This window comes from Anabrus simplex, chromosome 2 (assembly GCF_040414725.1).
Source record: "Anabrus simplex isolate iqAnaSimp1 chromosome 2, ASM4041472v1, whole genome shotgun sequence".
NCBI lineage: Eukaryota > Metazoa > Arthropoda > Insecta > Orthoptera > Tettigoniidae > Anabrus > Anabrus simplex.
In genome coordinates, this window is record NC_090266.1 from 795,472,314 (window position 1) to 795,490,471 (window position 18,158).

Sequence of the window (18,158 nt, forward strand, 5' to 3'; positions counted from 1 at the left end):
GTCGCACTCCTCTGGGGAAATGTTTAATGAATTACAGATGAAATGAAGTGACATTGGAGAGTGTTGTTGGAATGAATTATGAATGAATGAGAAACCTGGCCCGCCTTCGCTTTGTCCAGCACAAATCTCACATGGAGTGACCGGGATTTGAACAACGGAACCCAGCGGTGAGAGGCCGGCGCACTGCCGCCTGAGCCGTCTTGTTCGTGATAACAACACTAGATCTATTCAGTAATGCAGTTAATGTTTACATGTCTCATATCACTGTTAATGCACCGAGGGGAATAATTTGGATTATGATATTCCTTTATTATGTAGTATTTCTCACCCGCCTACTTATTCCTGCCACCCAGCTGACGAGGTCTTCTGATAAGGAAGTGGTGGCCTTGGCAGGTGAATGCCCTTAGTTCGTTCTGCGTACCATCACTTTGTTTTTGCTATTTATTTTACGTCGCATCGACAGGGATAGGTTTTATGGCGACGATGAAATAAGAACAGGTATGACTGGGAAGGAAGTGACCATGGCCTTGATTAAGGTACAGTCCCAACATTTTCCTGGTGTGTAAATGGGTAACCACGAGAAACCATCTTCAGGACTGCCAACAGTGTGGCTCGAACCCTCAGTCTCCCGAACTCAAGGCGACAGCTACGTCACTCAAACCGTGTAACCAACTTGTTAAATGTTCGTTAACATGTCAGAGAAAGGAATTATGTTTACATTAGTAACACCAATTAAAAGTACACAGCTCTCTGTAGCCATTGCCCACTAGTAATGCCTGCAATTCCATTGTGGGCTGGCGAGCTGCTACTCTGGTAAGTGCTACGGAATATAGCCGTAACAATAGCAAATACGTGATGAAGGTATTAAGTAAGTGTTCAAGGGAGAGACAACGCACATTTATTCGATTTCTGAGAACAGAACTGCATGAACTTGGAATGGCTCTCTATCATCAGAATTCCATCAACGGCACTGACGAACATGACTGATTTTGGCACATCGCTACTCGAGTTCATTTCAGAAAACTTAACAGTGTGATTTTCAGATTAAACAAGGACAAATGACATAATTCGTTCTTTACTTGATTCTATATTAAGATATCTTTAAGTCCAGTTTGTTTACACTTCTTAGTGTCTCCTTAATACATTTCCTGTACTACAGCCTAGAATCCCAATGGTTTAAATGCTTTTATCACAGAACCCCCTCCATTGTGAAATAACTTAGTGCTGAACTAGGGCAACGATGCGGTTATTCTGAGCATCATCCCTCCCGCCCACCGGCGTCTCCAAATTCACATCATTATTTGTTCACTTCTTGAACATAAATCACATCCGTTCTATAGGTTGATGGATAATATACACGAACTTCATTATATCAGTTGGTTGAGCTAAGTTCCACACTGCATGGACAAGTAAAACTTAAACAAACGCACAACACTACACAACGTGCAGGCATTAGGATCGTGTCGGAGAGGACGTTGTCTGGGGCAAAATACAGCAAAAACAGTTTTTCGATTTGTCTTCCTGACAACATTGTTGTCTCGGCTAAAATAATGTTCGTATAATTCAAAGTTCCCATAGATATTTTTAATTTCAGTAGGTTGTAAGGGAGTTACATCTGTTTTAAATATTCCCCTCTCAGTTTCACAGGACAACACATAGATCTTCTTCCATTCAACAACACAAGATCACTTACCCAAGTCGATACACTTTTCTGAAAGCCACAAAAACAGGTTCTGTTAACATGTTTAATAAATTACCATCATATATGAGGGAACAGTCTTTCAATATATTCAGATGTAAGCTTAAGAAATGTTTAGTTACGTACCCTCTTCACTCAGTGCAGGAATAGGTTATTTTTGAAATTAATGAGTTTATTATATGCTGCAATTACGTGTTTGGCCCAGTGTACGTATGTACAGTACATTTGGAGATTCATTTTCTTTAACAGTGCCTATTGTCAGTAACGTACTTCTTTCTTTCTTACACCGGGCGAGTTGGCCATTCGGTTAGGAGCGCGCAGCTGTGAGCTCGCATCAGCGAGATAGTGGGTTCGAACGCCACTGTCGGCAGCCCTGAAGTTGGTTTTCCCTGGTTTCCCATTTTCACACCAGGAAAATTCTGGGGCTGTACCTTAATTACGGCCACGGCTGCTACCTTCCCATTCCTGGGCCTTTTCTGTCCCATCGTCGCCATAAGACCTATCTGTGTCGGTGCGACGTAAAGCAAATAGGTTTCTTTCTTTCTTAATCCGTTTACCTTCCAGGATTGTTTTTTCCCTCAGACTCACTGAGGAATCCCACTTCTACCGCCTCAAGGACAGTGTCCTGGAGCGTGAGACTTTGGGTCGGGTAATGGAACTGGGGAGGAGGACCAGACCTCGCCGAGGTGGCCTCACATGCTTTGCTGAAAAGGGGCCTTGTGGGGATGGTAAAATTGGAAGTGGCAGGCAAGGAAGAGGGAAGGAAGCGGCTGTGGCCTTAAGTTAGGGACCATCCCGGCATTATCCGAGAAGAAGTGGGGAAACCACGGAAAACCACTCGAGGATGCCTGAGGATATAATTGAACCCCTCCCCCTTGACCTCGTATACATTTTCAGGTTTCGTGATAGAGCCGGGAATCGAACTCGGGCATCCAGGGGTGGCACCGTAACGTAGATAATGAATGAATACATTCGGTTTTATTCTATTTAAAAAAAAATTGCTTTACGTCGCACAGGAACAAATAGGTCTTATGGCTACAATGGTATAGGAAAGAACTAGGAGTGGAAAGGAAGTGACCGTGGCCCTGATTAAGGTAAAGCCGCGGCATTTACCTGGTGTGAAAAAGGGAAACCACAGAAAACCATCTACTGGGCTGCCGGGAGTGGGGTTCGAACCCACTATCACTCAAATACTGGATGCTGGCCGCACTTAGGCGACTGCAGTTATAGAGGTTACCTGCTTCTATGTTAGCGAACTGAGCGATTCGTTACTCCAACGGATATGCCGTTACATGGCTTCCATTGGCACGTAATTCGGACAAGAATATACTGAAGTTATATCCTAATAGTTGACAGGGATTTGTGAGTATTATGCTGTTATTTCATCTCCGTTATAGCGCCGCATGAACGAGAAAAGCGCACTGTACGTTTAGGCAAAGAGGAACTCTCTTATTTATTCATGAAGTACGTGCTACGTTATCATTTATTCCCCAGGTGCAGAAGTCGAGAACGACTTACGGATATAAATCCAGTAACTTCTATTTCCGTTTCCGCCTCGTCAACGACTATCTCGAGACGAGCATTACGCCCAGAGATAACCGCCTTAAATGGAGGGTTTTGTGAAACGTAGTTCTCACATTCTCTTTAAGAATGCTGAAGAGTTTCCTACATAAGGATCATCTAGCATGCAGAGGAGCATTCTTAAGGCGATATCTGGAATACTTCGTGCGGCACGAAGGCTTTAAAGCACAATTGGAAAATGGGTGCAGCGAACGAATAAAGACACACACTCCACAGGAATGTCGATACACTCTTTAGAATATTCGCAAGCCAAGAGCTTTTCGTCTTATTGAACCTTGAAACGTGCAGTGAAAGAGTGCAGGTTTTAATATCCTCAAGACAAAGGAAATGAAAAATGTTGGACATTTACCAAATATTTTTAACACAAAGGAAGTAATCTAGCTGCAAAGTTGTGACAAGAAGCTTATCTGATATGAGGTTATGACACTTCTTTCTTACTTTTTTAACCTGTTTACTTTACAGGGTTGGCTTTTCCCTCCGATTCATCGAGGGATCGCACCTCTAAAATCTCAAGGGCAGTGTGCGGGAGTGCGATACTTTAGGTCGGTAGATAAAACCGGGGAGGAGAACCAGTACCTCACCAAGGCTGCCTCACCTACCATGCTGAACAGGGGCTTGTAGAGGGATGGCATTATTGGTGAGCATGACTTTCTTCTAGAGAAAAGTATTACCGATACCTTTTTCTCAAAATAGGACGTAATTATTTTATTTGCTTATTTATGTTCGGCCACATGCCTAAGATCCTATTCCGCATAATGTCAAGATCTGTACCAAGGTAGTGTTTGAAGTTCCCGATACCTCATACCATCCCTTGAAGCTAATCGAAAAGACGATTTCACTAACGGATCAAAGAAAACTACACCAAGAATGCTGCCACTCGTAGGAACAATAAATGACTGCACCAGACTCAAAATAATCTTTAAAAAATGTAACAGGGAGAAAATTACAGAAAATCAACGTATGTTACGTGAAATTCACAGCTGTCAACTGAACTATACCTCCTTTTTTGCCAAGTGTTTCACTCTACAACATCACCACTTTTAAAATAAACGGTTGTGATACCGCCAAGAATTTTAACCATGTCCTTGGCCAACAGCTGCCGGATTTAGAGCGCAGTTAAAATGCAGGCTAGCAAGCTTTGATGAAAAACAAACCAGCACAAAATGAATTCTATAAACGATGTCTAAGGAAGAGGTAAGGAAGTGGCCGTGGCCTTAAGTTACGTAGCATCCCGGCATTTATCTAGAGGAGAAGTGGGAAACCACGGAAAACAACTTCGAGGGTTGCTGAGGTGGGAATCGAACACACCCCTACTCAGTTGACCTCCCGATGCTGAGTGGACACCGTTCCAGCCCTCGTACCAATTTTTCAAATTTCAAGGCAGAGCCGGGAATCGAACTCAGACCTCTGGGGGTGGCAGCCACTCACGCTAACCACTGCACCACAGAGGCGGACAGGTTATAATTCAAATGACTACTGTAAATATATTACTTATTTCCTTCAGAACACTTCAAATATGATTTACGGATTTTCGGCCTTGGGCGATTGTTGATTATTTTTAATCACGACGTGCTTGCACGGATACAGTCACACATATGAATAACTAAAACAGCCCCAGCATTTGCCTGGTGTGAAAATGGGAAAGCACGGAAGACCACTTCAGGGCTACCAACAGTGGGGTTCGAGTACACTATCTCCAGAATGCAAGCTCACAGCTGAGCGCCCCTAACGCATGGCCAACTCGCTCGGTATAATATTTAATTTTACGCTCTTTAAATATTAAGATATGAGTTTAAAAGTCGACACAAATGCATCATTATAGCTTACAACTTTACGTCGCGCACACACAGATAAGTCATATGGCGGTGATGGGATAGGAAGGGGCTAGGAGTAGGAAGAAAGCGGCCGGGGCCTTAAAAAGGTACAGTCCCAACATTTGTCTGGTATGAAAAGGCAAAGCTGTCGACAGGGTTTCGAACCACCTCCCGAATGCAAGCTCACAGCTGGGCTACCCTAGCCGCACGCGTATGCAGTGCACTATGTCTTCAGGATTTGACTAGAACAAATTTGTTACTTTCATTGACCAGTCTCAATCTGGTCCTTGACTTTGACTACACGAAAGTGACCGAGGTATGAGTGATGCTATTAATGCAGTTCCTTACACAGCCAGTCCCTATTATGAATAGTGTGTAAATGTTGCTCATAGGGTCGGTTGGTGCAAGCATTTCAGTGGCCTTGGCAGACTGTGATGTAATATGAACTTATGGTTCAGTGAGGACTGAGATGTAATAGGAACTTCTGGCTCAGTGAGGAAATCAACGGGAAACTACCTCACTCCTCATTTCACTAGTACGCCCTTTAAATGACACCTGGGCCACCTATGAAGGCTGATGGTGGAGCTCTTGAGTTCTAAACTAGCCTCTGCGATGAGCACTCAACATATATAATAATAATAATAATAATAATAATAATAATAATAATAATAATAATAATAATAACTATAGGCTAATGACAATATTAGACGACGGTTGAGAATTAGGGAAAAGAACTGGAGCCAAAGGCGGGAGACAAAACACCAAGTGAAAATATATTTAAAAATTCCCGAGTCACAGACCAGTCACTTTCCTTACACTCTCATGTGTACCTCCAGGAACATAAATCTTTCACGTCACTTAGGACAAGCCCACACTATATCAGGATTTGAATACCGAGCACGGACAAACTTGGAAGAAAAAAAATCGTGCCTATTTTACGCCAGACTGCTGGAGAAGAAATCGAAAGAGAAAGGCAAAGAACAAAAAAAAATACAGCTAATTCAAAAACGCTTACTACAAATGTAAACAATAAAAGCAATGCTGCATATTATTTAGATATATTCTGAAATCAGTGGCATGTGTATATGTATACTTCGAAGTTTTCACATTTTGATATTAAATACGAGCACAAGTAGCGAATTGTAGTCTTGGTATCTGGTTTATGCGTACCTTCAATCACAACATCTGTCATCATTAGGAGAGCATTTGTTGACTCTAAACAACCCCAACATTGGGAGGCAAATAAACCCATAAATAACTGTATGAAAAACCAATCCTAAAGCTCCAGGTTAAAAACAAACAAATGTCAATCTTGATGCTTCATTTTATAGATCAAGGTTCTGTTTTATTAGACGCTTCATTTTATAGATCAAGGTTCTGTTTTAATAAACGAGTCAGCAACATCTTGAAAAGGGTAATGCTATTATGGCCACCATCACTCAACACCAAATAACACTTCCGGGTGTAGTTCAGATTAATTTACGTCTTGTTCATGTTCATGTTCATGGCGTTCATATAATACCTCGCGGCGTGGGGGTTGCGTGCCTGCCTCTTACTCGGAGGCCCCGGGTTCAATTCCCGCCCATGTCAGGGATTCTTTGCCTGGATCTGAGGGCTGGTTCAAGGTCCACTTAGCGTACGTGATTACAATTGAGGAGCTATCTGACGGTGAGATGGTGGCCCCGGCGTAGAACGCCAAGAATAACGACCGAGAGTATTTGTCGTGCTGACCACACGACACCACGTGATCTGCAGCCTTCGGACTTAGTAGTGGTACATTGGTAGGCCGTGGACCTTCGGGGCTGTTGCGCCATGGGGTTGGTTTGGTCCATGTAATATATAGGTGTAATCCCTTTCTCACGAATTTCTTTCATTTTCCGCAGGAATTTCACCCGTGCAGCTGCAATGTCACTTCGCTCCATTAAGAACTTCTCTCAATGATTACACCTTCTGAATTTTAAAGCAATCGATTTTAGAGTCCTGTGCACTCAAGTCGTACATCCATTGCTCCCCGCCTCATCACGAATTTAGGCAACCAGCTATTCTTGCTGCTGAATTCATCCCGGTCGTAGATCGCCCGCTGCAGAAAACGTTTATTGAAATCATCAATTCGAGTTACTTCTTTAATATGACGAGAATTTTTACCTGGACATCTTAAAACAGTATTTCCGCAGATCGTAAATGAAGATTTTGCTTGGTTAACAACTCTTGATATTTCACACCCATGCTTCCCACACAGGTGCTACGGGCTCCTGCGCTTTGGTAATATTGTCCACTGGTCCACCAGCTTCCTTCTCAAGTAGGAAGTAGATATACACTCTATACATTTTCTCCCGCATTTGTCTATGCAATACTGTACGTCTTTTACCTTCTTCTGCCATCTCACAGTTGATCAACAAAACCACAACACTCCAAGTAACGATAAGTTAAAAATGGCAAAGTGGAGAAATATCACTGAAGCTTGAACCAGAGCCTTACAGAGTGGTCACCAGAACAGTACTGCACGCTGTTGAGTGTCACATGGTTTGCCAAGGTGCACATCACGCCATGTGCTTTCCGATATGCTTTACTACATTATTTTCAGGTATCATAAAATGCTTTCCAATCTCATACTTCTGTCAGCGTTTTAACCAACATAACGAGAGTTGAACTGACAGCTGGAAGAACTCTGGTACGCAAGCACGACTGATCACCTAACGTAATGGGAACACTGTAGAACACCAGCCACGGCAAATGCATATTTATTTGTAAATTAGGGGGTTGTAAAAAATGTTTTACCTGTATTAAACTTACAGCCTTTACATAACAATACGATTTTCTTCAAAAGACATGGACAAATCTAGTGAACTTTCTGTATCTTCAGTTTCTACTTATTTTTATATATTAACATGGCTATCTAGTCGACCTGTGTGGTGTAGTGGTTGGTGTGATTTGTTGCCATCGCTGGAGACCTGAGTTCGATTCCCGCCTCATTTGCCAAAATGGTGCGAGGGTCCACTGAGCCACAGTCAACTGAGTAGAGGAGGGGTCGATTCCAACCTCAGCCATACTCGAAGTGGTTTTTCGTGGTTTTCCACTTCTCCTCAAGGCAAATTCAGGGATGGTACCTAACTTACTGTATGTCCAGGGTCGTTTCCTAACCTCATCTTTTCCTATTCCTTCTAATTATCCCATCCCCCACAAGGCCTCTGTTCAGCATAGCAGGTGAGGTGAGGTGATGTGAGGAAGGTAATGGTCCTCTTCTCCAGTTGTATACCCGACCAAATCCCTCCCACTCCAGGGCACTGCCCATGAGGAGGTAGACGTGGGATCCCTCGCTGAGTCCTAGAGAAAAATCAATCCTGGAGTGTAATCGAATAAAGTAATAATATCTTTATCTAACTAGGACAATAAGGTACTGTTTCATCTAACGTTCGATAATAATACGCTTATGGCTAAACGCCGAGTGTACAGTTGGCTACGTGAAACGTGCTCGCTCCTGAACCGTGTTATCGAATGTTCGAAACTTTACCGTACATTCCACCCCTGCAAGGGCATTCATGATCTGTATGGATATGGCTTTGCTTTCTTTAAGACTAGAGAAAAATCCTACTGAAACGTCTCCTTGGCTGGATGGTGAGTGTAGTGTCATTCGGTGCATAGAGCCGTAGGTTCGATTCTCGGCCGGGCTGCGGATTTCAACCACGTTAAGTTCCCGTAGCTCGAGGGTACGCATTTTTGATTGCCTTAATACACATTGCCAACGGCCGTAGCCGTGTTGAAACACCGGATCCCGTGAGATCTTCGAAGTTAAGCAACGTTGGGCGTGGTCAATAATTGGATGGGTTGCCACGCGCTGTTGGAGGGGGTTAGGGAATGGAGGAGCGGAAATGAACTGGCCACTCTACCGTACGTAAACTCCAGCTCAGGCACAACTCTGGGGAGGTTCGGACTTTCCTCCGGGCAGAATACGCCCTTACCCTTACCTTTAATACACATCTTCATTTAGACACAACATATCACACTATTAACCCTCACAGGATTACGCAATAGATAAAACATCCCTCCACATACCGAGGCATCGGGAAGGGAAACATGTCGTAAAACTAGGCTTATTGCTATTATTACCTACTGCAGGTAACTGGGAGAGAGGTCAGGAATGAGAAGAGATGCGCCATTAGAAATTTACAGTATTACGTACAATTTGCTGAATTAGTTTTGGATTCGCTCTGTGAATCTTCACATTTAATGTTTCGTTCCGTATCTATTCCGTACAGATGAGCCCATGAGAACATATTCACCTTGCTGTATCATGAAGTGATCATGCACTAAAAACAGAAACATGTTTTATCACCAGAGTCATTGCTATAAACTTTCTTGTATTTTCTGTAATTTGGAGGTTCAGCCAGTCATTGTTATCAGTCCACTATACCTACTTTCATGATCGGGTCCTGGTACAGTACAGTTCGCGTGTTTACAACGATAGAATGATAACGGAATATATGGTCGAAAAAGGGACCACACAGCATTAGTATGCTTTCTACAATGATTTTGATCTGATTAACCTGGTTGAATTCTATTTAGAAAGGAGAATAATTAAAATTAAATAATTGCATGTCCGTACACAGCAGGAAATAAGGTATGTTTTCCATTGTGTGCAGTACTGGTCAATATTTCACTGAAGTTAGAGCTTTTTCGATGGAATAGTGAGCCTCGAGATCACTTGATCAATGTTTCAAACCCCAGTGAGGTAGTTTCTCTTTGAAGAGGTGAAAAAATAGCAAATTTGACTGTTTATTGTCCTAGGTATTCCGTATTGACTATGACAATAATAATACTCGAAGGGTTTTTGATTGGGTCCGCCCTCTCAATACTTAATAGATACAATGACAAACGAAGTTGTCGTCTACAATTAAACGTACACGCTTCTAGAAAAGATATTTCCGAAACAAGTACGTTTAATCTAGGATGAAACTTCATTTGTTGACAGGGCGGACGCAATAAAGACCTTTCGAATTTTGTTTTTATATGCCTGCTTTACGTCGCACCGACAAAGATAGGTGTTATGGCGACGATGAGATAAGTAAGGGTTAGGAGATGGAAGGAAGCAGCCGAAGCCTTAATTAACGTACAGCCCCAGCATTTGCCTGGTGTCATAGTGGGAAACAACGGAACACGATCTTCAGGGCTGATAAGAGTGGGGTTTGAACCAACTTCAAGCTAGGTGTCCCGAACCGCACAGCCAACTTTCTCGTTGGATTCTTAGTATTATTAGAGTGGAAGAGAGTTAATCCGCATCTCAATGTCGTAAAATATGGGCATGAAAAACATGTCTGGAGGAAGATTCGATTTTTACCTGACAAATTTAATTAACAATTTGGCAATAAGCAACTGAATAGGTTTTTAGTTTCTCTCCCATCTGGTGGAGCTAAACGGAAGATTCATGTTGACCAACTAGCAATCTAAGTAGCATTAAATCGAAAATCCTGCATATAGTAGGTTACGACATATTATTATTACACTGACTGACAGAGCAAATGCAACACCAAGGAGGAGTGGTTCGAAAGGGATGAAAGTTGGGGAAAAACAGAGTCGGCACGGAAGAATAATTGATGTTTATTTCAAACCGATATGCAGGTTACACAATGCGCACGGCATCGACTCAGTAGGATGTAGGACCACCGCGAGCGGCGATGCACGCAGAAACACGTCGAGGTACAGAGTCAATAAGAGTGCGGATGGTGTCCTGAGGGATGGTTCTCCATTCTCTGTCAACCATTTGCCACAGTTGGTCGTCCGTACGAGGCTGGGGCAGAGTTTGCAAACGGCGTCCAATGAGATCCCACACGTGTTCGATTGGTGAGAGATCTGGAGAGTACGCTGGCCACGGAAGCATCTGTACACCTCGTAGAGCCTGTTGGGAGATGCGAGCAGTGTGTGGGCGGGCATTATCCTGCTGAAACAGAGCATTGGGCAGCCCCTGAAGGTACGGGAGTGCCACCAGTCGCAGCACATGCTGCACGTAGCGGTGGGCATTTAACGTGCCTTGAATACGCACTAGAGGTGACGTGGAATCATACGCAATAGCAACCCAAACCATGATGCCGCGTTGTCTAGCGGTAGGGCGCTCCACAGTTACTGCCGGATTTGACCTTTCTCCACGCCGACGCCAAACTCGTCTGCGGTGATTATCACTGACAGAACAGAAGCGTGACTCATCGGAGAACACGACGTTCCGCCATTCCCTCATCCAAGTCGCTCTAGCCCGGCACCATGCCAGGCGTGCACGTCTATGCTGTGGAGTCAATGGTAGTCTTCTGAGCGGACGCCGGGAGTGCTCAGTGCAGGCCTCCTTCAACCAATCGACGGGAAATTGTTCTGGTCGATATTGGAACAGCCAGGGTGTCTTGCACATGCTGAAGAATGGCGGTTGACGTGGCGTGCGGGGCTGCCACCGCTTGGCGGCGGATGCGCCGATCCTCGCGTGCTGACGTCACTCGGGCTGCGCCTGGACCCCTCGCACGTGCCACATGTCCCTGCGCCAACCATCTTCGCCACAGGCGCTGCACCGTGGACACATCCCTATGGGTATCGGCTGCGATTTGACGAAGCGATCAACCTGCCCTTCTCAGCCCGATCACCATACCCCTCGTAAAGTCGTCTGTCTGCTGGAAATGCCTCCGTTGACGGCGGCCTGGCATTCTTAGCTATACACGTGTCCTGTGGCACACGACAACACGTTCTACAATGACTGTCGGTTGAGAAATCACGGTACGAATTGGGCCATTCGCCAACGCCGTGTCCCATTTATCGTTCGCTACGTGCGCAGCACAGCGGCGCATTTCACATCATGAGCATACCTCAGTGACGTCAGTCTACCCTGCAATTGGCATAAAGTTCTGACCACTCCTTCTTGGTGTTGCATTTGCTCTGTCAGTCAGTGTATTATTATTATTATTATTATTATTATTATTATTATTATTATTATTATTATTATTATTATTATTATTATTATTATTATTATTATTATTATTATCATCATAATAAAGTTATTTGCCATTCCCATTGTTGTTTATGTACTCTTCTCCAGTTTATTTGTAAGCTGTCCTTTGGTCTCTTCGCTCACCACCTTATAATTACGACGATCCATGTGCCTAGGTACAAAGCAGAACCATATCAACTGTGAATATTTTGCTTGTATTGTGGAGCCTCTGCTCTATTCCTCACTATGTAGGTATCATATTTCTCTCTGAACCTTCTCAGGTACTTCATTTCGATGGCTATCACAGTTCAGAAGTGCATAAATGACGAAGACAGTGATTTCCATCCATAAGGTAATGTTGACTTGCACATTTTATTTCCTTTGCTTCTTCTTTATTCCAAACAACATCATTGGTAATATCTTCCTATTGCCTCACTTCTGTTATTCACCCCGTGACCTGATCTTTTATTATACCTAACTAGCAAGATACCCGTGCTTCGCTACGGTATTATACTGAAATTTATAATTGAATGCTTATTGTTTTAGATATATAATCCTCCGAAATTCGCGAACTGACTCGTTTTCTGCGAGAATCTACCAAAATTCCCGATCTGACTCGTTTTCTATTATTTTACGGCACGTTTCCTCCCATTTTTCAATCTTCCTTTTCAGCAATCGATTTCGTACTTCCCGGGTTAGGCTCAGGTATTCCTCCCGGTCAGTTGGGTCCGTAAATCTGTACCATCTTTTCCTATAATCATTTTTAATATGGATATAATCCTTCAGGAGATCCAGCGTGGTGTCATATTGGGTGCCTTGGCGGCACTGAACCCGCGGCCAGGCTGCATTCTTAGTCATTTCCCGTCCAGGAGCCGTTTCCAGCGCGGTCCGCACATTTGACGACGGTCCGGAACATTATTATTATTATTATTATTATTATTATTATTATTATTTCTTGCTGCAATGGCTGATGACAGGGAAAACCGGAGTATCCGGAGAAAAACCTGTCCCGCCTCCGTTTTGTCCAGCACGAATGACACATGGAGCGAACGGGATTTGAACCACGGAACCCAGCTGTGAGAGGCCGGCACGCTTGCGTCTGAGCAACGGAGGATTCTTATAAGTACATTAATAACAGTAAAATCAATTGGTCTCACCTCCTTCTACACCCCACCGCCGTTAAGTTTATTTACCGCCACCTTCCCCCCCCCACGAAAAATTAAAAGAAGGCTTGTTTCTTTATGTTTAAGGGAGATTCCAAACACCAATGTTCACGTCTATTACCTTCAGCTTTGAGATATAAGTATCCCCATAAAAATAATTTACTTTTTGCACTTCATTTCACACTACTCCCCCCCCCCTCCCCAAGTGAATTTTCCCGCAAAAAATACTTGTTTCTTTAATAGTGAAGGATCTCCTAAATACCAATTATCACGACTCAAAATTCTTCAGTTTTTGATTTATGTGTCCTCATTAAAGGAATTCAACTCCTTTACACTCCCGCCCTCCAAGATGGTTTCGCCCCCAAAAAGCGTTTTCCTTTGTTTTTAAAGGAGATCCAAATACGAATTATCACGTCTGTAACAACTTTAGTTTTTATTAGATGTATGTATTCTCATACAATTAAGTCAATTAATTTCAATTCTTTCACCCCCCCTCCCTTCATTGGATTTTCCGACAATACGTGTTTCTTTACTTTTAAAGCAGATTCCAAATATCAAATTTCACGTCTGTAACATCTTCATATTTGAGATATCAGTAGCCTAATTAAAAGAATTCAACACCATTTTCAGTCACTTTTACCCCCGCCCCCACCCCCGCTCCACCCAAGTGGTATTTCCGAAAACTAAAAATACACGTTTCTTTATGTTTAATAGAGATAAAAAATACCATTTTTCACTTCTGTAACATGTTAAGTTTTTTGAGATATACTGTAAAAATTCTCATTTTAAAATTTCACCCCTTAAGTGGAGTTTCCCAAAACAAATCACCTATGTTTCTTTACATTTACAGGAGATTCCAAACACCCACTTTTTACGTCTGTAACATTTTACGTTTCCAAGATATTCTGTAGATATAGTCTTTCAAAAAATTCACCCCATTTTGTCACTCCTGTTTAACCGCCATTAATTGGATTTTCCAAAAACTAAAAAATACGTGTTTCTTTATTTTTAAAGGAGATCCCATATACAAATTTTCAGTTCTGTAATATCTTTCGTTTCTGAGATATATATATCCTTATTAAAGGCATTCAACCCATTTTTCACCCTTTTAAACCCCTCCTATTGGGATTTAAGGAAACAAAAAAAGACGTGTTCCTTTATTTTTAGAGGAGAATCTAAGTACCAATTTTACATCTGTAAATTTTAAAGTTTTGAGACGTAGACACTTTCATTTTAAAAATTCACCCTCCCTTTTCACCCCCCAATATTTGGATTTTCCAAAAACGAAAAAATACATGTTTCTTTACTTTTAAAGTAGATCCCAAATGCAAATTTTCAGGTCTGTAATATCTTCAGGTTCTGAAATATAAGTAGCCTCATTAAAGGCATACAACCCATTACTCACCCTTTTACACCCTTCCTATTGGGATTTTCCGAAAACAAAAGAATGCGTGTTTCTTTATTTTTAAAGGAGATTCTAAATACCAATTTTTACGTCTATAAACTATAAAGTTTTGAGATATAGATACACTCATTTTAAAAAATCACCCCCTTTTCACCCCCCATTAATTGGATTTTCCAAAAACAAAAAATACGCGTTTCTTTATTTTTAAAAGAGATCCCAAACACCAATTTTCAGATCTGTAATATCTTCAGTTTCTGAGATATAAGTAGCCTCATTAAAGGATTCAACCGCTTTTTCACCCCTTTTCACTCCTCCTATTGCGATTTTCCGAAAACAAAAAAATACGTGTTTCTTTATTTTTAATGAAGATTCTAAATACCAATTTTTACATCTGCAAACTTTAAAAGTTTGGAGATATAGATTCACTCATTTTAAAAATTCACCCCCTTTTCACCCTCCGATTAATTGGATTTTCCAAAAACAAAAAATACGTGTTTCTTTATTTTTAAAGGACATTCTAAATACCAATGTTTACATCTGTAAACTTTAAAAGTTTTGAGGTATAGATACACTCATATTAAAAAATCATCCCCCTTTTACCCCCCACCATTAATTGGATTTTCTAAAAACAAAAAATACGCGTTTCTTTATTTTTAAAGGAGTTCCCAAATACCAATTGTCAGGTCTGTAATATCTTCAGTTTCTAAGATATAAGTATTCTCTTTAAAGGCATTCTACCCCTTTTTCACCCCTTTTCTCCCCTCTTATTTTGATTTTCCGAAAACAAATAATACGTGTTCCTTTATTATTAATGAAGATTCTAAATACCAATTTTTACATCTCTAAACTTTAAAACTTTTGAGATATAGATGCACTCCTTTTAAAAATTCACCCCCCTTTTCACCCTCGCATTAACTGGATTTTCCAAAAACAAAAAATATGTGTTTCTTTATTTTTGAAAGAGATCAAAAGTACCAATTTTGAGGTCTGTAATATCTTCAGTTTCTGAGATATAGGTACCGGTATCCTGATTAAAGGCATTCAACCCCTTTTTCACCCTTTTTCACCCCTCCTATTGGGATTTTCTGAAAACAAAAAAATACGTATTTCCTTATTTTTAAAGAAGATTCTAAATACCAATTTTCACATCTGTAAACTTTTAAAGTTTTGAGATATAGACACACTCATTTTAAAATTTCACCCCCCGTTTTCACCCCCTTAGCGACGGAATATCTAAAAACCCTCTCTTAGCGAGCACCTACATCTTAATATGAATATATCCCCAAAATTTCATTTCTTTATGTCCAGTAGTTTTGGCTCGGCGATGATGAATCAGTCAGTCAGTCAGTCAGTCAGTCAGGACAAGCTACTTTATATATATAGATTAGGCTTAGCAATACGTATTTTGTTAGTCTTCAGTAACAAACATTACAATCTAACACTTGACGTCCCTTTACCCTTTACATTATTTGACTCATCTAAATTATTTTGCAATTCATTTTTTTTCCAGTAACGCTAAAACATATGTAAATTATACTTGTGATATCCGCACACATTTCGCTTAACAATACTGAATCGTGAGAGATTTGATCTCGTTTGGACAAGTCACTATCGGACAAGTTGGCCGTGGGGTTAGGGGCGTGCAGTAGTGAGTTTGCATCGGGGAGATAGTGGGTTCGAACCTCACTGTCGGCAGCCCTAAAGAGGTTTTTCCGTGATTTCCCATTTTCACACCAGGCAAATGCTGGGGCTCTAGGGGAGAGTCGTACAGTACCGGCCACCTTAATATTTTCCCTTCTTCTTCTGTGGTGTTCAGTCCGAAGATTGGTTTGTAGCGGCTATCCACGAGCTCCGGTCTGTGGCCGATCTCTTCAAGTCGAAGTAATTATCACAACCAGTAGTGGTCTTTTACGGGTTCTGCGGCCACCTCACCCTCCGGCCCTCGGGAGAGGCTTCCACCTCACTGACTATGCTGAATAAGACTGCATGCTTAACCTCACAGACGCCACCTTGGAGGGGCTTAACCTTACTTTCTACGCGCAAGAAAGCAAGCCTAACTTCAGAGCCGCCATCTTGGAGGAGCCTAACCTCACTCTTAAGGCGGGATGCCCTTACCGACGCCATCTTGCCAGATGCTCTTCCCGACGCGGATTTTGCATAAGAGAGCATGCCTAACCTCACAGTCGCCATCTTGGAGGGGCCTAACCTCACCTTTGGTACCGGGCTAACTGCAGGTCTAATGTTACGCTGACTACGCGTTAACCTCTCCAGATTTTCAGTTGAATTTGGAACAATTTGGCGGCTATACATAGGCTCTTATGAGACATAGGATTTAAGGCGACACCCTAGGAGCGATTGCGCAAGATGGCGGCTATACACAGGCTTTTCTGGAGAAAGCTAGCAAAGAGGCTACTGCACAAGATGGCGGCTATACATAGGCTCATATGGAGAAAGCTGGCTCAGGGGGGACATAGGATTTAGGGGGACGCCCTAGGGGAGATTGTGCAATATGGCGGCTATGCACGGGCTCTTACGGAGAAATGTAGCTCAGAGGCTACTGCGCAAGATGCCCGCTATACATAGGCTCTTATAGAGAAAACTGGCTCAGGGGAGACATAGGACATAGGAGGCGGCCTAGGGGCGGTAGGGCGTACATGTGTCTTAACCTAGATTTTACGGCCAGATGCCCTTCACTACGCCATCTTGATTCGTAAGACAATATGGATTCGCGTAAGAGAGCAAGCCTAACCTCACTTTTACGGCCAGGTGCCCTCCCGACGCCATCAGACCCCGGGATCGACCGTAATCCTAAGGACTTACGTCCTAAATTCGATGCCAAGAAATCTTTATTCAACTGTTAACGTGATTATAGTCAAGAGTGTAAGCTTAACCTATCAGGTACGGATGCGACTCCAGGCTTAACCTGACAGACCCCGGGTACGACCCTAGACTTAGGGACTTAATTCCTAAATTCAATAACAAAAGAATGTTGACTCAACTGCTAACGTGATTATAGTGAAACCGTAACCTTATAGGCACGGATTTGACTCTAAACTTGACCTCGTAGGTCCTGGATTCGACCCTAGGCTTAAGGGGTTAGCATTACAGACCCAAGTTTTATACCCAAGAATGCTAAGTTTGCGAAGACTCATGGAGTTAACAGATAACAGATACGCAGATACTCTTAGATATAGATTATACGCTACTACTACAACAAAATGGAGGAAATGCTAGACAGTATGAATACAGCAGAAACTCATCAAGGTGTGGTACGAAGTGAGCTTCATTCTTATCAAACTCTTACGTTTGGATTAAATAGCAATGATGAAATTCGCTTTATCATTAATCAGCAAGATGTATACATCCTACCACACGAAAGCTAACTCTATATTGAAGGACGACTAGATAAGTCAGATGGAAGTGGACCAAGCACATCGTAACTAAACAACCATGGTCTTGTTTTTCTCTTTTCTGAAGCGCGATATGTAGTAAATAATGTCGAAATAGGTAGATCGAAGAATGTTGGTATTACAAA